The following is a 24083-nucleotide window of genomic DNA, read 5'->3' as shown; positions in this document are numbered from 1 at the left end:
AAATGTCACTAACCTACGGCAGGGTGCAGTTTACACAAAATTGAAAACTGAACTCATTGGGCCCAACCCCCTTACTAAAGAAACAGACCCCCCCCCCCCCACCCCCAAAGTAAAAGGGGTTTAACCCCCCGCTCAAAAATGCTAGCTAATTCAAAGGGAAACAGGGTGTTTAAAAACGCCGCAAAAAGAAACCCCCGGTCCCTTTTTCCCCCTTTACGTAGGGGCCCCAAGACTTTAAACTCCCAATTTTGGTTTGAGTTTTAACAACATTTTTTAAATTAAAAAAAACCCTATATTTTCCCGCCCCCCCCCCCCCGAAAGTGGCTGGAGTTACGGGAAAGAGGACCCCTTTTGATGAACCTTCCCGGGTTCTTTGCCCAAAAAAAGCGCGCCTGACGAGAATCGTGTGGAAATACGGAACCCATGCTTCTTTTGACCCCACTTCTGCCAACATGATCGGGAACCCAAATTCAGGGCCCCCTTTTCAAAATTAGTATTTCTACACTAAATTTTGTTCAATTTTAAAAAACATGAGAAAAATTGGGGAAAATTCCACCAAGCCCTTACAAAAACCCAAAGAGTAGGCCAGTCCCCCTTTTTTTTCCAGGTGGGCCAACAAATAGGAATTTTCGGAAGCACGGGGGGTTTTTTTTTTTTTTTTTTTTTTTTTTATGGAAGCAAATGTTTTTTTCCCAACTTCAGTGGGCAGTGGGGTGTTTTGGTGTTTTTTTTGTGTGTTGTGTTGTTTGTTTTTTGTGCTGACCCGCTATGCTGAATGTGCACCACATTCGGTGTTGTCGAGATGTGTGAATTGAAACCTTGCCTAGCCCGTCAATCAGATGAAGAGATCATTAGAGGTGTCACACTCAAATATCTCATCTTTCTAATCAGCTGACGTACTAAAATAACACCACCTTCTCCATGTGCCTGTGCAAATACGAGACACAAAGGAGCACATATAAAAAAATACAACAGCTTTTATATGTTCCCTATGTATTGTGTACGGGCGTGTCTTAGCTATAGCATAATAATGAGCACTGCTCGATTGTTCTCTCTTCCCATGATCCTTTACTAGGCAGGAGATGACTCCATCTTGGGGTCCATATGGACCCCATGTTGGAGGCACGCTGCTCTCTAACAGTGGGGGAATGTCAATTAGTAGTACATTTGCTGAGGATGGCATGGAACCAGAGACCTGTCACCTCCGCTTCACAGCTCTTTCTTTGAAGACATGCGTGTGTGTGTGTGTGTGTGTGTTTGTGTGTGTACTTGTATTTGTGTGTGTCTATGTGCATGCATGTGTGTCAGCATGCATGGATGAAGGGAGAATCATATCACAGCACCTGCTTCGCAGCAGGGAGTGGGACTGCTTCACCAAGACAAGGTGTGTGTGTGTGTGTGTGTGTGTGTGTGTGTGTGTGTGTGTGTGTGTGTGTGTGTGTGGTGGGGGGGGCATAGTTTAGTGATGGCATATTGTGTGTGACCAGAGGGAGAGCAGCATCTAAATGCATGCGGTTACTTGTAATCAATGTTACCGCAGTTCCCTTCGGGTATGCTAATGTATTCTAAAATGCTAATGTGTTTCAGTGCCAAACCCCTAAGTTGTATCATAGGCATGAATGAGCGACCGTGCACACAATGAGATGGAAATCTGCTTGAGGAATGTCATATAGTATCTTGGGAAAATTAATTCCTGCACGCAATTACAGAGAAACAGTATTGCACGACTGCTGACATTAGGATTCCATAGATGGCAGCCAGTGTATCGTGTTTGTTAGAATTATTTGATTGCAGTTTAAAAGTATCTTTGATCTCCATAGTGAAGGACTGATGGTATACAAAATGGTCGACAGACCGTTCAGGCAGATGGGGAATCTGTGTCTCTGATGGGCTAGGCCGCAGCCACCCGTGGAGACTGTTTTGAAATCCCTCCTGATCACAGGGCACCTGAATGGGATCATTTCATATGAGACTGAGAACTGTAAAGAAAAAAATGGTGAATTTTCTTGATTTCATGTAGGGTTACGGTTTTGTGTGTGTGTGTGTGGTGTGTGTGTGTGTGTGTGTGTGTGTGTGTGTGTGTGTGTGTGTGTGTGTGTGTGTGTGTGTGTGTGTGTGTGTGTGTGTGTGTGTGTGTGTGTCTCGATCAGGACTTGTGTTTTCTGACTGACCTAGCTTAGACGTACACCATTGAAAGAAGAAGTTGGCAATGTCCCTGACCAAAGGCCCCTTACACTGTTCAATCATTAACTATCCTACACAACTAAACAACATTTTATAAGCAGTAGAGAAATGTTGTGAAATCTCTCAAAGTCTTTATTTCAAAACAAAGTTTCTAGCTCAGTTGAAGTCTTGATGACCGGCGGCCAAAGACAGCTAGAGTTCAGACACTCTCAGAAATGGAGAACCGTATTCTTGCAATACGACTGCTGCTACCAACTGACATTAAACAACGCTTAAACCCCCCCCCCCAAAAAAAACAACTCACATTGTAGCGTTACAAGTCATTCATCCCACAATCTGACATGGCTCTAAAATTATCAAAATTAATATTGTGGTTTGACTTGGTGGCAGAGGGTCCAGCTGGGAACCCTTGTTGTGTGTTATTCCACATCTCTGTCTCTCCCCTCATTTTCATCATTGTCATCTTTCTACTGTGGACTCGTAAATAAAAGCACAACATGCCCAACAAATACTTATTATATAAGTATTATACTTATATAGTATATGAGCAGTCTGACACAGATCCCAACCATGATTTTAATTAGTCTCATCTTGCACAGTGTGACTTGCAATGAACTTGCACAATTGCTTTTATTACATAGTGTGTGGGAGCTCTCTTTTTTTCTGTCTCCTAGTCCTGGGGAACCTACACCTTCACACGGCAAAAAAACCTCTGCTTCACACACTGCCCGGTAGAGCTGCAACCATTAATCGATCAGTTGTCAACTATTAAAGTTAATGGTCAACTATTTTGAGAATTGATTAATTGGTTTGAGTAAAAAATTCCAGCTTCTTAAATGTGAATATTTTTTTAGTTTCTACACTTCTCTATGACAGTAAACTGAATATCGTTGAGTTGTGGTCACAAAACAAGACATTTGAGGACGTCGTATTGGGCTTTGACTGTCATATTTCACCATTTTCTGACATTTTATAAACAACCAATCAGTTAATCAAGAAAAGAATCAACAGATGAATCGACCATGAATGTAATCATTAGTTGCAGCCTTACTGCCCCAACTGATGGGGTCCATGCTTAGAAGAAACTTGCAATATATTTTCTGTTTTATTTTGTGATTCAGGCTTGAATCAATAGTTCTTCCTCTCTCTCTTTCTGTCTGTCTGACTCTCTCTATCTCCCTGCCTCCACCCATTAGAGCGCCAAGTTGTGTAACATGTTTGTTGGCTTTGTACTCGCAGATGATGACTTCTGACAGTTGCCCACATTTCTGGAATTAGCTTTGTGTAGCGAGTGTGCGACTGCATGTGCGCGCTATGTGTGTTTTGGGATAAATGTGCCCACTTGTGTGTTTCTGTGTGTCTGTGAGCGGGCATGCTAATAGCAGCTGACAGGGCCCACGCTTCTTAAATTAGCCTTTCTGTCTGGCCCCTAGGGAAGGACTGGATCTACATATATAGAAGAAGCTTGAATGCTCCAATCCCTGCTTTCCTTTTGTATAATATCCAACCATCCTAGTTCTGCTCCTTTGCCTCCAAGTCAGCGCAAACTTATCCAACAAGCGATAACGACAAAAGGGAATCTGGAACTGGGCCCAGCGCCAGTTTCAATGCTTATCATGGAAATGTTTTTCCCTTTCATAGTCTTTGAAGATGGCTTGCAAATAAAGAGAAATTGGATATGGCTTCGCTTCTCCTTCATATTTGCAGATTTCCTCAACGCGTGTGTGCTGTTGCATTAAGATACTTGGTTTCTTTATGTGATTGAGCCTACACAATATTTACATTCAGCGTCTTCTCTGTCAGCACTCCAGTAATTTAGTCACAGAATAAAGTAGTAGAGAGGTTACTGTCAGCACTGTGTGATCTGCAGTAACTTTAGAGTCTAACACTTAGTTCAATGTTAGTTCTATGTTAGTGATTTGTAACGTGAGTTAAATGATTTCACAGACTTAGGTATGATCACTATCTGTGTGGTTATCTGGAGGTGATCAATGTGGCACTAGAGTGTATTGTGTGCCTTTTTGTGTGTGTGTGCGTGTGTGTGTGTGACTAGATAGATGAAGGAATGAAAGGGTCCCCATGTGACTTGAGCTTTATTAAAGAGAAGTTAATGAGTTCCCCTGTCTGCCTCTCTCATTTTTCCTCCCCTTCCCATTTATTCTGAGCTCCATCCCTTCTCTCTTCCCCTCTCTCTAATATCCCTCTCACTTAGGCAGCTGCTCAAACTATTTTCATGTTCTCAGAAACGTTGCCTTGACCTCGTAAGTAAATCACAAATCTGAGCCAGTGTAGCATTAACAGTGAAAATATAAAACTGCTTGGTTACAACCCTATCTCGGTTGGCCTTTTTCTGTCTCCCTCATCGGTCTCCTCTTTCCCTCTGTGCCAAAATAATCTCGCCTTCATCGCTGTCTTCTAGTTGGATTTTCATGCTAATTCAAGCAGATCCATCTGACTAATGCTGATCACAGATGTTCTGCGCTGTCCCTTGTGTGTGTGTGTGTGTGTGTGTGTGTGTGTGTGTGTGTGTGTGTTAGTTCATACGAGTTTCTCATATCACAGTGTTTGAGTCTTTTGATGTTCAATAGATCCTCTGACAACAAAGTTGCTTTAGAAAATGAGATGTCTCTAAATCAAATGGCTGTGGCAGTGGCGACATCAATGATGCTAATAACTGTCTACAGTGACTCCGTCTCCAGTGTACTGTATCCTGTTGACGTCAGCGGCAGAACCAACCTGAGTTCTATCTCAACAAGCAGGAGTTGGACACTGGAGGAAACGGTGTTTCCGCAGGCCGTCAAACGTTGACGATGACGGGTGGCACAGTGTGAAAGTTGTTAACTTGAGGAGAAGGAACAGCCTGTGGTCAGATGAAGAGGAAGAGGCAGACGAGGACGTAGACAAAATGGGGGCGACAATGTTCTTCTTTCCCTTTTTCCCGAGGCACCAGTGTGCAGCTAGTGACCTGGCATGCTAGCGAAATGGTGCTCGCTGCTGTAGCATCAATCTGCTTGTCCTACTGCAGAGGCAGGAGGAGAACAGCAGGGTGAACACACACCGCTTTGTCTTTGCACACTTTGTACAGTTGCTCCTCTGTCATGGTCACTGGAGCAATTACACACAGCAAGCAGACATGGCAGGAAACACAGACAATCACACAGAAATGGGAGCAGCGCTCTGCCTCTCTCTCAAAAACAACTGCGACATGAGAACAGCAGGTATGGTTTGAGGGGGAAAAAAGGGATTCTCAGTGTCTCACCCTGTTTTTCATTTTTTTTTCCTCCCCTTATCTTGCTACATTTATTTTTGCTGGACATGAATGGAGGCAAATCAATTCCTGTGTTCTTGCACCACAATGAGATTTTGAACCCAGTGTATTCCGTGTCATCTGATTCCATTCCAGTCTTTGTACTGGAGGCTTTCCCTCTCACTCCCGCTGACTGTAGCCATCTGGGCTTTTGATCCATTGGAAATACTCTGACAGGCCTATTTGAAGGGGCAAAGGAAGAGAGATGACATTGTATCGCAGCAAATCCATAGGAGGGACGTGTTGGGGGGCACTACCAGAAGTCTGGGGGAGTCTGTCTTCAAAAGTCAGTAGGATACTGTAGCCGTCTGGAAGATCTATGGAGTGTGATGTGAGTGACTTGGAATGCTATTTGTTGGATCCTCATTGGACAGGGTGAGCTGTCACATCTGTGGCAGGGAGCCAAATCAACTCTGATTTATGCCACCCCACCATCTAGAAGGGGCCTGTCCAGTCATCCAGCCGCTACAGAAGATGTATTGTAAGGGGTTGCACAGTATCAAAAAACACTCACTCACAGAGACACACACACTCACACACACACACACACACACACACACACACACACACACACACACACACACACACACACACACACACACACACACACACACACACACCCAAACACATAATAAAAGATCTATGATGAGCAGGTTAAAGTATCTCGAGTCACAAGTTATGGCTGCTCATGTTTGACGTATATAAATTTCCTTCACACACAGACACAGACATCAACAGCCTATTTTGTTAAGAGGAAGCCATAATTGCAAATAAAACAAGCTTGTTGGCTGGGCGCCCGTCTGGGCCGGTTCTGACTGCATGTTAAACATTTCGTGAACCCTCAACACACTCCCCTGCTGTCAGCCATCACACTGCTGTGGTTCCAAACTCATACAGCAACACAGAAGAGTAAAATAGTGTGACGCGGTGTAGGGAAGAAGAAAGGGAGGTAAGAAAAGGAGGTTTTAAGTAATTGAAAAACCAAGAGAGATCCAGACCATCTTGATGTAAAATAGAAGGGTAAGAAATTAGTGGTGGCAGAAGTTGAGATTGATAGAAGAAAAAGAACTGGTCACCCATGGAGAAATGTGAGGGCAGCGATTTAGCAGAGAAGAGATGGGGTAATGACGTTCTCATTCAATAGCTATTATGAAAGTAGCAGGGTAGATGTGGGACTGGTAGGGTGTGTTCTTCGGCACATCTTTACAGACCTCTTGTTCGTGAGTGTATAAATAAAGGATTTTCCTCAGATAGACACAGTTAGGTTTGGTTACTTTCTAAAGCTGCATCAACCTGTTCATTATGTACAAGCAGAGACAAAGTGGTGAAGCACAACCCAGGATGTAACGTAGACAAAAGAAACTTTGAATGTACAGTGGTGCTCATAAGTTTACATGTCCATGCTAAAGTTGACTAAAAAGAGGAATAAAAAAATCATGTTTTTGAAATTTATCTTAATGCCTTAATTTAAAAATGAGGTAAAATCCAACCTTTAAGAACACCAATTTTCTTTGTGAATGAATAATGTATTGTAAATAAATAAAGGTTCTTCCTTAAAATAGAGGGGCTTAAGTATACACACCCCTATGTTAAATTCCCATAGAGACAGGCAGGTTTTTATTTTTAAAGGGCAGTTATTTCATGGATCCAGGATACTATGCATCCTGATAAAGTTCCCTTGGCCGTTGGAACTAAAATAGCCCCATATCATCACATACCCTTCACCATACATAGAGATTGGCATGGTTTTATTTCAGTTAGACTAATAGCTGGACTTATTTGCATTGAGAGATGATTTTATGGAAAATATCCCATGCCAATCTCTAAGTATGGTGAAGGGTTAAGTCAACTTAAACCTATGAGCACAACTGTAGTTCTATAACTTATTGATTGATGGTGCCATAGCAATAAGTTAAAATAACTCTTGGAAGTTGACTTTCAAGTCAAGAGAGTAACCCTTTAGATTGCCTAAAACCTTCAAAATAAATTCACTTGTTTGCCAAGCTACGCCTGTGCCACATTTTGCACATTTATCATATTATGAGGGTTGAGAAAAAAAGCAGTTAAGCGCTGCAGTTTCCACCAGCGCCTCACTCATCTCTCTGCTCATTTAGGAAACTCTTAAACTTGCACACAGACACAAGCGGCCCAATGTAAACACACTAATTAGTATTAGGTTGACAGAGAGGAGGGCTGCTTGGCCAGGGCCATCTGGCCGGCGCTGGCTGTCTGATCTATAGGTCTCTGGTTTGCCAAGCCCACATGTTTTACATTGTCTCCCAACGAATGGAGTACGTGTCGGGTTGGAACCTGCTGCTTTCAGCGGAAAAACACGTTATCCATAAACCTGCGGGGGAATATTTACATTTGGACACAGACAGTATTTCATTCACATATATTCACTAATTATATTATTTTCATTCACAGTCTTTCTTTTGCTCTCTCTCTCACACACACGCGCGCACACACAGGAAAATTAATTAGGGTTGCTGCAGCAGCAACCTCGTTCTAGCGATTGGTGGACACAGCCGTTCATTTCCTCCCTCAAAGTTGGAGGACAGGCGGACATTAACCCCATGTTTCCTGTTCCTCCTACTCTTCAGTTGTGTTGGTGTACGTGCGGTGAGAGGGGTACGTCACAAGAGAACGAATTACATAAATAATAGAAATTCCTTTACATTTGTTCTCATTCCTGCACCATTTCTTTTGTAATTGGATTTTTTTATTGAATAGCCTGTTTCAATGAACTCAAATCATTCGCCACAGATCCAAGGCCTGTCCTCCCCGTCCACTAGCATCAACGTTTAGCCCAAACGTGGACAATCAAGAGTTGCCTTTTTGTTCACATGACTGGACAGCATCATCAAAGAAAAGTTACAGCTCTCGGTCTCATTATGAAGTCTTTGGCTGAATGCGGATGCTATACCCTACCAGCTGGCGTACTGTGCTTAGTGAATGGACTATTGTGAATCCGACTAAATTGCATGACATGGATTGGTGACCCAGAAATTTGCTGAAGTTGTTGTTTTGAGTCATAACAATGTTGCGGCCAAGATTAAGTAGTTCTTCCTCTTCCTGTTCGATGATGACATCACAAGTGTCTAGGGAGCCATTGAAGCACCTGTGTCCCATCTCCAAGACAACTGCACTCAAAGGCCTTTTTGGTGATGGAATATAGATGGAGCAGGCTTGTACAACTGGGCTCACATATGCATACACTTGATTTAAAAAAAAAAAAAAAAAGGATTTTGAGGCCAAATAACTCACACAACATCTTGGGTGAGAGCCCCCGATGGGCTATAGAGCCTAGAGAAATAGGCCATCACAGACCCCATTCCTCCTAGCCAGCACCAGAGTTAATGGCTTTCAGATCTCTAGGTGCGTCTCTGACTCTTTCTGTGTTAGCAGGTTTGTCTTTGTCGTCCTAGAGCTGTTATATTTGCTGTACCAATTCCATCTTCTCCTCTGGACGACCATTGTAAACGGCTGCTCGGTGCTGTGTCCTAATGAATGCTTTTCTATGCTGCAGACTGTGGGTTAACAATAAACCAAGGGCCCATTTATGTCCCTCATTTGTTTCTGGATGACCAGTGTTTATTCTGAAATGGGGGGAAAAGCTGGAATTGAAGAGGCAAGGAGAGAAGTAAGGAGCAACTTAGGAAGGGAAAGTCAGGACAGGAGTGTAGACAGAAGTAGGGAGGGGGGTGACTTACAGTTAAACCGGCTGAGAGTCAAGTGACCTCAGTGAGGCAGAATAATATGGGCTGAGTGTGGGGGGCTGAAATGCGCCTTTCCAAGTGTGTGTGTTTGCTTTTGACTGGTGCACAACCCATGATTCGCTACGTGGAAGGCTTTGCCTGAATTTGCTCCAGTTGAGTGGCTCAACAACTTTGCGTTAGTTTTTATATAACAGGCCATCCACACAGAGCAACTAACTGGCCTGGGATTTGCAATATGCCTCAATCTGGCAGTCTCGTAGAAGTGGTGTTTTTAAATATGGACAGCACAACTCCAGTACATACTCGTGCGCTGAATGCTATGAAGTGTTGTGGACAGAAGCTCTGAATCCTTGAAGGAAAGCAGGGAGGGCTGAGTTAAAATAACTGATTATCCAAATAAAATGGATTTTTGATCGAGTGATCTAATATGGATTCATAAAATCCAGAAACCGATCTTTGAGTAAATGCCTTTTTACCATGGATGTATAAGTAAAAACTGCTTTTTGGGGGTCAATTCTTAATGTAACATTAACCTGGTGCATTAATAAAAAAAACATTTGAGGGTTGCTGCTTGCTTGTACAATTCACTTTAAGTTTTCTGAGAATCTCTTTTATATCCAAGCAAAACTGGTACCAATATCAATTGGGTATTCATACTTAAATTGCCCTAAACTAATATATATAGAATTGCATTGGGACCTTGTGAATTGGAATGGAATTGATTTGGGAAATCATTGGCAATACCCAGCCCTAAAAGCAATAAGTAGCCTGCATTCAATGATTAAAGTCAAGCCTCATAAAACATTTGGCATTGTCACACACACAAGGTCACACAGATTGTAATCTGAATAAACACACACTTAAACACAGCCTTTATTAATTTGCATCTGAATGTGGGGTTTCCAGGGGCAACGCAGATTCCACAGCATCCTCGTGCTCACTGTTTGCCAAACAGCCAAATATCCAGCACCATTAACCTCATCATCCCAACGTAATCAGCCGCGGATGAAGCCGCCACTAATTCGAGGCAGCCTTTAAGGCACAATTAGAAATGTTAATTAAATGTTGCTCCGTCTTGCATTGGCTTGACACATAATGCAAAACCATTATTTGGGTCTGTGTAGTATGAGCTTTTTTTTTTTTTTTTCTCAATGATGATCCGCAGCACACATACTATAGATCACTGATAGGCAACCATCTAAGGCTGCACCAGATGAGTTCACTGAGCTGTGTAATTAACAGAAATAACCAAGTGCGGTCTGGGGTTGGAATGGAAATGTACATACTCTCTTGCTCTCCATGGCATGGGTAGCGTAGTCCTCCTTTTGTTACTTGTTCCACAAATGTGCCAGTTTTGTAATGGTGACCATATTGCTCTTTACACCTAAATACCTTGTGCTTTGATAAGATATATTTTATCAACAATTGCACATTTTTATCTATTCTAAATGTCACTTGATTTCTTTTTGTCCCATACATTTTTCTCATTTTAATGCTCTTATCAACATGGAAAAGTGGATCGGCTTGCTTTGTGGAAATGTTTTTTTTATTGAAAACAACACTGGCATATAGCCTACTGTAGTGTTCAATTTCACACTAACATTAACACTTGAAGCAAATAATCTCTCACACAATTTAACACTGTCCATCAATAAAACGGTGAAAATAATACTTTGATCAGCTGTGTGCTTGGCCATCAAGTGGTATTTCAGATTAGACGTGTTGCGATGGTAGCTCAGTTCACAACGACAAAACACACAGATCAATTTGGTCTTGTCAATGGAAAATTTGGCAACTTTTAAAAAGTAAACTTTCCATCCAGAATCTTATTGGCGTCCATTTCGACGTCTCGCGCTCGCCATCCACTCAAAACGTAACGTTACTACTCTTTTAATCCCAAACAAGTGTGTTTGGCGTGCCTGTGTTTTGTTTCCCGTTTAGCTAGATCGGATGTGGTGTTGTAGTTTTTCTAACGGTATTAGTTGTTGTAACAGCATGTGTCAAAAAACTACAAAGTTTGCTAGGCCAAAAAGAACGTGAATCTCACGATAAAAAAAATGGACTTTGTTAAAATGGGTTTGCATTAACGCCGTTAATGACGCGTTTAACTGACAGCACTACTTTTTAAGAGTCTTTAAAATCCTTGCTCATCTTTTTTTTATTGCTGTGTGACTGACACACTGAAGACTGAATAACCTTTGTGTGTATGGACATGTGCACTTGTGTTTTGTTTGTGTCAAGGTCTGCAGATTTAAGTGCCTTAAGAGCACCCATCATTCACTAGACCACTGAAAGCTTTGAGGTCTCAAAATGATAGGTGGAGTGTTAATACAACTACTAATGGATGATGGAAATAGCACCCACTCCAACCCCAGAATAAATACGTTTTTCTGTGTGTTCTGTGGTTGATCAAGCATGTGACCGGAAAGAGAGAGGGTCACCCTCCCCTTGTGCAGTTCTTGCCTCTGCAAAAGGTCTGAAAATGAATCCGTAACCAAACCATTTGCAATGAGAAGGAACGCAGAGGCATCAGCCCTAAATGGATTGGACAGATTGGACGTCTTATACCATTTTATTAGATGCTGCCAGTCTTTGCCGGTCATCTGTGAAAGACTGCTTGCTTTGCTATTTCAATCCCGCAAAGGCTCAGCTCAACTGAAATGGCAGCTTGAGTGTATAGTGTATGTTTGTGTGTGTTTGTGTGTGTGTGTGTGTGTGTGTGTGTGTGTGTGTTCGTGGTTGGCTGGTTTAACTTTACCCACAGATGAAGGAAGCTCATGAATGACAGGGGAGTGAAAAAGGATTAAAATCTAACTCTATTTGGACTGTGCCTAAGACAGACAGGTCTGCTCTAAACAGGTGTGTTTATCCTCCAAAGTTGCTAAAAAGACTCAGCTGTGTGTGTGTGTGTGTGTGTGTGTGTTTGTGTGTGGTGTGTGTGTGTGTGTGTGTGTGTGTGTGTGTGTGTGTGTGTGTGTGTGTGGTGTGTGTGTGTGTGTGTGAGAAAGGGAGAAAAAGGCAAACAAAATGCCTGTGTAAAATGTAGCGTGTGTGCGTGCGTGCATATGCGTGTGGGGTGTGTGTGTGCGTGAGTGTGTGTATTTCTTCAGAAGAAGCTTATTTAAACGGGGTTAAAAGGGAAATAGTGATGGACTATGTTGTAAAGCACTGTACCACCCGCACGCATCCCACACCTACATGGAAGACCCATAGTCGTTAGCATACAATGCACTCACACACACACACACACACACACACACACACACACACACACACACAACTACATGCAGACAATTGCTGAAGGGAGCGTGGATTGGAGAAGGGATATATAGTCAGAGTGTGAGAGGTCTGTGTGCTGTGTGAATAGTTTCCCAGCTCTAATCCGCCCATTCCTGTTGGCATGAAAGACGGGGATTAACAGACGAAAGGTGAACATGAAGAAAAGGCAGCGCGGGAAAAGAACACAGGAAAAGAGAGATAGTATTCCGGAACCTCTGCAGGCTGCTGCCCGGCTGCAGCGGTGAATGCAGATGAGCTGTCTTTTGTATGAAGTTAAATCCTCTTATTGATCAGCAGATTAGGTGCTGCCCTCTACCTTCTTTAACTTCCAAAACTTTAAAGACAATGTCTCTCAGCAGTCTGCTCACGATTTGGATATCTCAAGAAATGGGCAAAATACCGTCATAAAATATAATAGAAATTGAATTAAAGGTATTCAGTGTGAAATGGCAGTAACATGCAATTTAACCCTTGTGTTTTGTTCGGGTCTGTGCTGAAATAAAAATGATGCTATTTATTATTTCTTCTAACTAACTTATTGGCCTTGGCTCATTTTCTGTAAAGAACAATAAAAAATAACTCATTTTTAATGACTTCACACGGTACACCCCCCTACTAACTATTACATATGAGGTGCTGTATTTAAATGTAGGTGCTATGAAACTCTGTTGTGCTGATCAAGTTCTAAGAAATAAGCACCAATGATGGTAAAAAAAACAAAAGTTAACCTTTTTTATAATTGAATTTTCTTGTTTTCTCACAAAAAAAACTAAAATGATCATCTGATCATACATGTGATCTTACAGGTGTCAATGGCAAATATGAACCATAAATGATGATGGATATATCATTGGTAATTGAGCTAGAGTAAACATCTGTTAAGTGTTTTTACATAAAGTGGTATGGCCTTATTGATTTTTAAATCAATACCTAATAATGTGGTGGGTCCACCAGACCCGGGTACTTGGCTGTGAACAAAAATATGAACACCACACAAGGGTTAAACAAGCTATCTAGACAATGTATTGTGTAATCCTCATTTTAACCCATTGTGTTCAGGGTCTTGGTCTGCTGGGTTACCTGCCTTCAGTTGCTACATGTTCTGTACCTGATTTTCTTTCTTTGAACGTTACGCAAACAGCATTTTTGACCCTAGACTCTTAAGTCAAAATTGCCCTTGTCTCTGTAATGTAGCACTACACGCTGCTCACATCTAGAGATGTATCCTGCAATGAGAATTTCTACTCAACGCCCACGAGAGGGGATCTCCCTCACGGTGAGATAAAAGCAAGGTTTTGCATCATTAGAGGATGATTATTATTATTAAGGTAATTATAATAAGCAAGTGCAGAGTGATAATTTGTGTGTATGCTGCCACTGTCCATCTATCTATCTATCTATCTATCTATCTATCTATCTATCTATCTATCTATCTATGGTTTTTCCTCTTTTCTTTTGCTTTATTACCTTCTCTTCTTTGTTTTTTGGCATTTGTATGTCATTGTGCTATGGACCACCCATCTTCTTTCTACACTTCTCCCTCTTTTCTATGCTGCTCACTTTTGAAATGACAACATGAAAACAGCAGCATGAAATGGTGCTGTCACTGCCAGCTATTTTTGGAAAGCTAGCTACTCCTCCATGACAAACATATGCATAACTTAACTCTTTTAAAGAACTACTTGTCCCAGTCTCACAGCACAAGTCATTCAAAACTGTCTGGCGGGGCATTGTTTTGATAGAAGACATTCTCATCTCAGCAGGTGTGTTGAAAAATTCACCCTGAAGACTGGGAGATTTGCATCACTGCATGAAAGACTGCTGAGCTAGTTATCTGAGCAGCCATTGTGGAAAATAGAGGGGTGGATGCTTTTTGCCTGCTTTGTGTCCAAGGCCTCATCTGTCTGTGGGTAGACTAAAGAATAGCAGACACAAAAATAACACAAAAGAAAAAAAAAATGTGGCGACAAAGAAGTGAGAGGACCACCATCTGTCATTATGTGGAAATTAAAGATACAACACTTTTCTAATTAAGAATGTCTTATAACACAATTTGTTAATTTTTAATCTGAATAATTAGTGGCCTCTTGTCTGTGTCCTGCTACGTCCAGCTGTGCACTGCTGTGCCACGCTACACCCTATAACGCCCTGCAACGCCCTGCTATGACATGAACTACCATTTATAGTCATGGTTCCATTATCTTTATTGTGACTGTTATTGCCACTGTGCATCACACCCCCACCCGGCACCGTCAGACACCACCTACCAAGAGCCTGGGTCTGCCCGAGGTTTCTTCCTAAAAGGGAGTTTTTCCTCGCCACTGTCGCACTAAATGCTTGCTCTTGGGGGAATCACTAGAATAGTTGGGGCTTTGTAAATTATAGAGCGTGCACTAGACCTACTCTATCTGTAAAGTGTCTTGAGATAACGCTTGTTATGATTTGATACTATAAATAAAATTGAATTGAATTGAAAAACTGTCAGTAGTTATATTGAATGATGCTCATTTTAGCATTTCAGCATTGTATTCTATCAGACCTGCGCTGAAAGTATTAATAAATCACACACAGTAAGCTGTAGCTGCACCCTCATCATCCTGCACCCTGGTGAATGTATGTTTGTGTTTGTGTCTGAGAGAGCTTGTTTGTGCGTGTGTGCGTGTGTGTGTGTGTGTGTGTGTGTGTGTGTGTGTGTGTTCTTACATGCGTGAGTATCTAAATGGTTTCCTTTCCACAACAAAACAAAGTTAATTGCTTCAATTACCGATATTATTTGCAAATTACCCGTCATTGGTTGTCAGTGGCTCTCAGTTCGGAGTCCTATGAGCTCGTATCTCAGCTCTGCGCTTTATTTTGTTGTTGTAAATGGTTACGTTAATAGAGTTTATTCTCTTTGTCTGTAGCAAAACTGATAGAGTTTGCGTTGTCTCCATAGTCCACACTTTTGTCCCGAATCAATTTAATTGTGTCGAACTTGACATTTGACTGTGGATATTTGCTATACTCGCTTTGTCTCTCTCGTCCCTGTCACTTTAACCAAACAATCCAAAAGATGGATGCTTTGCAGTCCCCCCCCCTTGTGGCTGAGCTCATGTCACTTAAGAGGAAGAAAAAAATAGGAGGGAACAAAATCATGTGGATTTAAAATGCCACTTTCTTTCACAAGCTGTGTGTATATAGACACATTCCACCATAAAAGATAACGTTTGGATCCTTATACATTTTGACGAGGTATGTAGGCTGATTATTGGGTCGTGCGTGCGTGTGTTTGTTTGCCTGTTGGGTCATCTTTGCTGTGATGTAGGCGTAATGTCTGACAGGTTATTTTTAAGCCCACCCAGGAGTTTGGATATCAAGGCCAGGCATAAAGAAAAAGCAGATATGTATGCCTTTTATTGTTCTAAAGCTTAAAAAGAAAGATGGGGGACATGTTTTTTTTTTTTTTTTAAACATATTTTGTCTTCAGAACACCCTTTTATTTCTAAATGGTATGTCTTAGGTAAGTGCTGTTTATAATGTCGAGAGACACAGGTACTTTTACTGCAGGGTAGCATTTAGAAGGTGGAGGATCCACCATATCATCTCGCTAATCACCTGTAATGAGCAGATGCAAGGCAGATGTGCATTGCTGCTGGCGCAGGTGCGGCGCGGTAAAGGCGTCCAAGGTTTTGGTTGGAATCCCTGATCGCCGTGGTGTGATCTACCATCCTTCTGCCGTCCAGTCTGCTCTGTCCTTAAGACAGAGGAATGTGTCTGTCTGCGAGGCTGCGATGGGCAAAAAGAAAAGAGAAGGAAAGTCAGAGTGCAGCGTGGAAGAGTTTCAGTTTTTGTGAGCCTGTCCTCTGTGTCTTTTCTGAGCCAAGCTTGACTCTCAGCACTGGCTTTAGGCCACTGTGAAACCAAGTAGAGAGGTTTTATTTATTTATTTTTTTATAGCGCAACAGCCGAGTTGCGTTGCTGGATTTGGAACCATCACAGGTGGACTCCCTGAAAGCTCTGCTGCCTGGCTGGAAGCGAGGCCGCAGGGGATCTACAGAAAGGAGACATATGGTAGCTTATGATTAAAAGTGGAAAGTTTCATGCAAGTGAGTGCATGAGTAACTGTGTGTGTGCTCATGCATATGCACTAACTACAGTTTTGGATGTATTAGTTATATCTAGTTATTATCCACCCTTGAAAAAAGCCAAAAAGCTGTGCAGAAAAATAGACTTGTCTGTCAAATTCACTGACAAACAATAGCAGGAAAAAAAAGCTGTGCAGAACAACAGTAAATATTATATAAATTATTACTGCTGATCTTGGAAACTTAAAGCATTTTATTGGTTCACAGTACTTCACCTCATGGGTTTATATAGGATTTTGTCACCCTTCTTGCTTCTTTTTTTTCATCACCACTGACTCAGGCATATGAATCATGAAATATGTACAACTGTCTTGTTTTGTGCTTGCCAATATTTTATATTTTCTTATAAGTAATTCAGCCAAGTGGCAAACTTGTTTTGCTTGCTAGCAGTCTCTGGTGCCTTCCCACTTGTTCATTTCATTTTGCAAGTAAAACATGTTACATAACAGAATAAAAACATACTCCATGACTTCTTAGTTTGCCACTTCTACTTCCTGATTTTTTTTAGTCCTTTGTGCACATGGAAGCTCTGGCCTCTTTTTGATACTCTGAGCCCTGGGAGCTAGAGTGAGATTTTTGTGCCAATTGCTGTTGAGATCAATTCATGCCACTTCTTTCTGGAAAGCTCCCTGACTGCCTATATCGTGAGCCACTGACAACTGCTGCTTAATCTGCATGGTGCAAAGTTGATATCAAGGGGGCAGTGAGGCAGATGAGCATAGTTAAGCCTTATGCGTGGAAATACTATGATTGTAGGCTGTAAAATTGTTTCATCAAACCAATGGCCAATAATGCAGAATGCCTGTCGACAGCAGGGCGACAATCAAATTCTTGAGTGTGACATTTTGTTTAAGTGTACAGTAATTCAAACAAAAAACTGGAACAGTACCCTTTTTATGTTTAATGTGTTATGTAAAGCACTTTGAGCTGCCCTGTGCTGAAATGTGCTGTATAAATAAATTTGCCTTGCCTTGCCTTTCTTAATCCATTAAAAATAAAAGCAGGCTAAAGCAGAGAGGCAGTTTGTCTGTTTTATGTTTTTACTTCATGACAATACCTTTTTGAGCTAATGAGTTTATAGGTTTTATATGACGCATTCGACAAGGCCACCACCCAGTGATGAATTTAATCCTGATATCCATATCTTGGCATCAACTTTGCCGCAATTTCACACATCTTTAGTTTGGATATTCAATAACAAATATTTCATTGTTGGAATCTCAAGAGCATTTCCTCTACAGTTACATTGTCATGCTCATAGGGAAAATGGAAAATACATCATATGTGGCTGTATTAGACTAAGAGCAATATTGTGAGGTTTTTATTGGAAAGACTATGAAAGATGTCGTAACTCAAGAAGCATAATAAACATAATATGCTTTGACTTTCCTATATTCTTTGTAATGTGGATCAGGCTTGAGGTCTTGGTTAGACGTGGCCCAGGGTTTTATATGGTCCTGTCCACTGGGTTTGACATATCAATCTGAACATTTAATATGCTTTTTGACTGCATGACTGCGTTTCACATGCACATACAATATACCCCCCCACCCACTCTTGAACATATCTGCTCGTACGCACACAGTGGCCTGTCCTGAGAACTACAAATATTTCCTGAACAACCAAAACTAAAGCCTTTTTGTGTTGCTTTGCAAACCAGACTTTAGACAATATGCGACACGTCCATCTAGTCCATGGATAAGAAGTGTGAGGGTACTGTGGCCTCGCCGTGAACCAGCAGTGTGAAACTCTAAGCCCTGCCAGGCGTGTGTCTCTGCCTGGGCTTTGAGTTATAGCTGCCGGGGTCTGAGACCCATTCATCAGCGCTTCATTAAAACACAAAACGCTTTTTCGGGCTTAGCCTTTTCTCTGCCAGCCCAACCCATCCTGCCGTCTCAATTTCTGGCCTGGGCCTGTTGTTGAGCAGTTCAGATCCATGACTTTGCAGCCCCTGTCTGCTCTTAGTTGAGAATAAAGTGCTGTAGAGAGTACATTACCCACCTGGGAACCTAACTGGCAGGAATGGCTTTTCTCAGTTAGCAGCAGAGCAAGGAAGACTCACCTGGGTGACATGGGGGTGGGTGTAGGGGGTGGTGGGGCGAGCAAAACATGGGGCTGTTGAAAGGAACTCTCCAATGGCCTTTTGCCTGTTCCGCTTTTGTATGGCGCTATCTTGCCGCTCCGTGTTTTTCAAACCACACAATGAGGTACAAAGCTGCCGGAGGCTGCTCCTGCTCCATCCCTCCACCCCTCCACCCCTTCATCCTCCTCCTCCCTCCACCGTATTATAAGCCATTTAAACTGGGTTTTGGCAGGGTCGGGCTGAGGCAGGTGGAACTCGAATGTTCACAGGCCCCTGACCATTTTTCACTTGAAGGAAATGGGTTGTCCATTGTGCCTTTGGTGCAGCAGCTTGGTTAAAAGGCCAATATCTTCTCAAAATCCCAGCAAAGCAGTTCAGCAGCTCCATCGTGTTGTCTTTTTATCGCACATTTTCACCCTTCTCGCTCCCTATGTCTGCTCTGTGATGTCTGTTCTAGTCTATTAAGTTGAAAGACGTGTTTGAAAGTCTAAGCAATTTATTTCTCCATTACTGCAACAACTACACTTGACTTGACAACACTTAAGTAAATGCTGTAAGTAATAATGTAGACCAGTCAGCGAGTGTTGTAAGCGTATTCCATTGATAATGGTGAAAGGCATTTAGTATTGATTTTTACAGCCAAACAAATACTACACAGGCAATTGATTCTTTATGGTTTTACTCACTGCATAATTCTGCTGCTGTACATGTGGGCCAATCTATCAGTTGAACCACAGTTCCTAACTAAAGCCATTGGTTTCACATGCAATTCTGCAATTTGAAATGGGTTAATAAAAGCTCAGTGTTTTTACCTGAGGTTTTCACAATTTTGAAGTACTTGCTACCGTTTTAACTGTGCAACTCGAGCGCCAGTGGTTGTATTTCTTCAGAACATGCTCATTACATTTACTATGACATGTGACCTTTCTCTCTGGTAAATGTAACACAGACCACAGGGGGGAATAGGGGGAATAGGATCACATTGTGCACCACATGAGAAATTGAGAGGAATTGCACGAAAGTGCCAGAATTGGTTTTCTTTCTCTTGCAATATGATATATCAGCAGCCAAAATATGCACTTGCTCAAGCACAGAGAAAACTCTTTAACTCTCACCGCCACGCATGTATACACGTGTGCACACACAGCGACACACACACACACAGCACTCCTCCACCCTTTCCCCACATCCTGAGGGGAGAGGTCAGGTTAAGTGCTCTGTGTGGAAGTAGGTCTGCTTTTCCTCTTGTCTGGCACCCTGCCCACGTCAACAGTTCCCCTCTCTTCAAAAGCCACTAATTCAGGGCCCTAGCGCTGACAGTGTTCTGACAATGAGTTACTATCTACCAGAAATGGCCCCTGTCCGACTGCCGGTCCCTCTGAAAAACAGATCTGTGGCGAGAGCAAAGGTTAATCTAGCAGTGAGGCTCCGCTGGCGACTGCCTCCACGGCCATGTGTGACTGAGAATAGGCTGGGAGAAATTAACACTACTGCCTCAGGGAGTGTTGACAGAGGTGTGTGTGTGTGTGTGTGTGTGTGTGTGTGTGTGTGTCTGTGCTGTGTCTGTGCTTCTGTGTGTGACTTTGTTGATGATAGGAAGTGAGGAAGGGGCAGATGACACGGTTTGAGGAGGAGGTTTTGTGTTCACAATCCATTATCTTCAGGGAGGAATCACGCTGGATAAAGGTTGCTTCTTGCCATTTCAAAGATGTAAGACAAATACCAGCAGACATTGTAAACATTGCAGTGAGCGTATGCGTGCTGTCTCCCTTTTGTCCACGGTATCAATCGCTCTGTCAGCCTGTCTCACTCTATTGTTTTTTTTTTTTAACCTACCTCTATTGTTTTTACATCCCTCTCGTCTGCCATTGCGACACGATGAAGAGCACAGTGTAACCCAAAGGCTCCTGCAGCCTGCCAGTGACTTCAGAATACCCCTGTTAGTGTGTGTTTGTATATAGTTATGTCTACATTTGACTGAGTCTGCGAAGGTCAACTTGGTTTATGGCCTCCTGAGGAGAGAGCATTTAAACGGGTCTCCCTACCACTGTGCCAGCTGTCTGTTTCTAGTCCAAACAGCACTGTTGGCTAAGCCCCTGTTGCCACATCATGAACCCCTGCCTTTTGGCCACACACTAACTGTTAAAAGCTCACCAGTGTTGGTTTGTTCTATCTCCCATGAACATTACTTTTACCTTAATTGGCAATTTTTCCCCCTCCCTACATGGTCTTGAAAGTGAGACTTGGCCTTTTCTTTCATTTCCATCATCGCAGCTGTCAAATGGAGCATGTTGTTGGAAGTGTTAGTTAGATTGAGGTAGATAACAAATCAAATTCCTCGCCTTTGGATTTTTCAGATTAGTATATTTGTAGTAGCAATAAGCCATGCCTCAGCAGTTGGGGATCTTTTCAAGGATTTGTGGCTTATAAACCACACAGACGAAATACCCATTTTTGTGGATTTCTTCCAGATTATCTTTGTGCAGATAAAGCGGAAATTGAGGGATAAATAAGAAAAGAAAAAAAGAAAGCACCACGGTGTCTTGGCGCCGGCTCATCACAGTCAATTAGCTATGTGAGGCATCTCCTGGAGATATTTCACTTTGGATAATGCCTAGTCTGTCATCAACCTGTGTGTGTGCATAGTAATATTTTGTGCGTGTGGGTGTGCATGTGGGTCTGTGGGTATGTGTGTGTTGGTTTCCTTGACACACAATAAAACCTTCATATAGTGCTCCTTGTGAGACGGGCCAGGCTGGAGTGCTTGTTTTCCCACCCACAGTGGGTGTGCATTTCTTTATCTCCTTTGCCTGTCGTGTTGACTGATGGGTAATATGCTAAATGGGGCCTGTGTTTACCTCACCTGTGGCACCAGCAGGCCTCTGTGTGTGCTGGGCTGTGACAGGGAGCACTAATAATGCTTTAACTGCTCTGTCAAACTTCAATCACATTGACACAAGCTCTGGTGTAGCACACTGTCCTGTTGGCAGAGGTGCTGTCACCGGACAGATGTAAGTGAATTGTGGCCCAGTAGTTACATGGCAAATGTTGATTACCCGCTGGAGGTCAGGTAAATGGGCTGTGCAGTATCAGCACAAGTGCAGATGTGCATTTGAGTGTGTGCGTTTATCTATATTTACTGTCTGTGTATGCAAGTTCTCAATGGGTGTTTGCATATGTGTGTGTGTGTGTGTGTGTATGTGTGGCTTCTTTTTTTTCTTCTTCATTTATATGTGTGCATCTATTGCAGGGTTAGTGGAGCAGTGAGGCCTTGCAGTGAGTTTCTCCACAGGAGTTTGTGATTTACGAGCCTGGTGTGAGCTCTTCTCCCATCCTCCTGCATAACGTCCCCATTAGAGACAGCAGACACTGTGGCTCTGTTCATCATTTATCCCCAGTCACCAGCACACCTGGGGGGGAGAGAAAGAGGAGCGAGAGAGAGGCAATAGACAGAATAAAAGGGGGAGTAAAGAAAGAGGAGATAGCACAGTGCGTTATCTCACCGTCAATATTCACTCTATGCCTTTTCAGTGGCCATGGCCAACTGCATCTGTGTACAGCAGAGCAGAAAAAAGCGATGAAGAGATAAAAATAAAACGGAATGGGGGTGCAAAAGGCATGGGAAAAAAACAGTGTTATGACTCATACTTTACCCCAGACAGCCACATCTACCACAGCAGTAGCCATAGGTCTCGGCAAAGATAGCGAGTTGCCCGCCTCGTTCCTTCATCTCCTCTGGCTCTACTTTCTTTTCTTTTTTTTTTATCTACCTATGTTCTGTACCTGTGTTTGTTTTGGCCTGTCAGCCTCATTATGTGGAGCGAGCTGTCAGGGGACACACATGCTAACAGCACCCCTAGGGAGGAGAAAAGAGAAGTAGTGTATGAAAACTCTCTGGGAGTCATTCCAGCACCCATCTACATTAATAACCGCACAACCGCAGATAACAAACACTTCATGAAATGGTAGTGATATTTTCTCAGCATACACTTAAGCCTGAGTAAAAGCATTTTTTTGAAATGTACTGTGTATGCTGGCAAACATTTGGAAAATTGCCTTTTATAATAGTGGGTGAAATCGTTGTTCTTGCCACGGTCGCACACAGTATTGTGTGCTTTATCTTATTTATGCAACTGCTGTATGTACTGAGCTTATGAGAGCTTATGACTATAGGTACATTGTGTTTTGTTTTTCAATCATGCTGGAGTATTTTGGCAAACACATACAGCAGATAGATATACAGAGTTAGTTTCCTTCCTAACGGAACTGAATCGGAAAACGGAAACTGAATATTGTTTGAGTTAGCGTTATCAGCTGGTTAGCTTAGTGCTGGCGCTAATGGAACCAAGTGTGTATCTCGTAAATTACCCCGCTAATAATGACTGAAATGATAGCCAACTTCTAAGGTAGTACAAATAGGTTATGTACTCATAAAGTGATGGATTGGAAAGTTTTGTAAGTACACCAGGAATTTATTTAAATAACACTTGCCTGCGGAAAAACGGATACAACTAAAATATTTAATAAATAACTTACCTTTTTATGTAAGTACTGTAGTACAACTAGCAGGAGACAAGTTATAATTGAGGTAAGTTTACAAACTATTTATTTATTTAATGATTAAATAAGGTAGTGTATCTAAACGTACTTGTCTCCTGCTAGTTGTACTACAGTAATTATATATATATATAAATATAATATTAGTGGGTTAATTTCCATTTACTCACTCAATATGGAGAAAATTAACGAGTCATATTGAATAGGTAATTATGGCACCATAACGTCTGAAGGGGGGTATGTGGAAGCATTTTGAATTCAACACCATAGAAAAATTGTTGCTAAAGCTTTGGAAATTGTCAGGCTACTGTGGAACGTGGGGCAGGGGAGGCAGCACTAATGAACATTAATTCCACAGCAGATTAGACTGTATGCATTGACTTAATTTCAACATATTACGTGTTCGCTCTTATTCTTTCACACTTTTTTTTTTTTTTTTAAATGACAGCTCTGCAATATCATTTATTAATTTAATTAACTTGCTTCATAAAGTAGTAATACTTGTCAATGGTAAGAAGCTTATTACAGTTTGCCTGGAAGAAATAGTGACCCACTCATATGTATGGATACCAGTGGAAGGTTTTAGTGTGTCCTGCCTCAGAGGCTTTTCCATCTGATTCAAGATCTGCATGGCAAATACCATCAATCATTATCATTGGTATAACAATGTTCAAATTTATGCAAAATGCGTGTTTGTGTGTAAAAGAGCAAGAAATGGTAAAAGATACTATTTTATAAAAAAAAAAATTGTCTCTCCTTCTTTGTATTCATATTTGATTGAAGTGGTACACGCACATCTTGTGCAAAAGAGTTGTTGAACCCCATGGGTT

The 24083-nt window shown here is 42.0% G+C and overlaps 1 protein-coding gene and 1 long non-coding RNA gene across 4 annotated transcripts in view; both read left to right on the top strand.

The window, feature by feature from the left end:
- ephb1 (EPH receptor B1) overlaps positions 1–24083 on the top strand; it is a 176354-nt gene that overhangs the window by 18414 nt on the left and 133857 nt on the right. The window lies entirely within an intron of this gene.
- Positions 2922–22173, top strand: LOC116698989 (uncharacterized). The gene is made up of 4 exons (XR_004334337.1): positions 2922–2998; positions 15578–15582; positions 16565–16574; positions 22164–22173. It is a non-coding gene; the product is annotated as an uncharacterized LOC116698989 (long non-coding RNA).

Source organism: Etheostoma spectabile, chromosome 12, assembly GCF_008692095.1.
Source record: "Etheostoma spectabile isolate EspeVRDwgs_2016 chromosome 12, UIUC_Espe_1.0, whole genome shotgun sequence".
NCBI lineage: Eukaryota > Metazoa > Chordata > Actinopteri > Perciformes > Percidae > Etheostoma > Etheostoma spectabile.
This window is presented reverse-complemented; position numbering and strand designations above follow the sequence as displayed.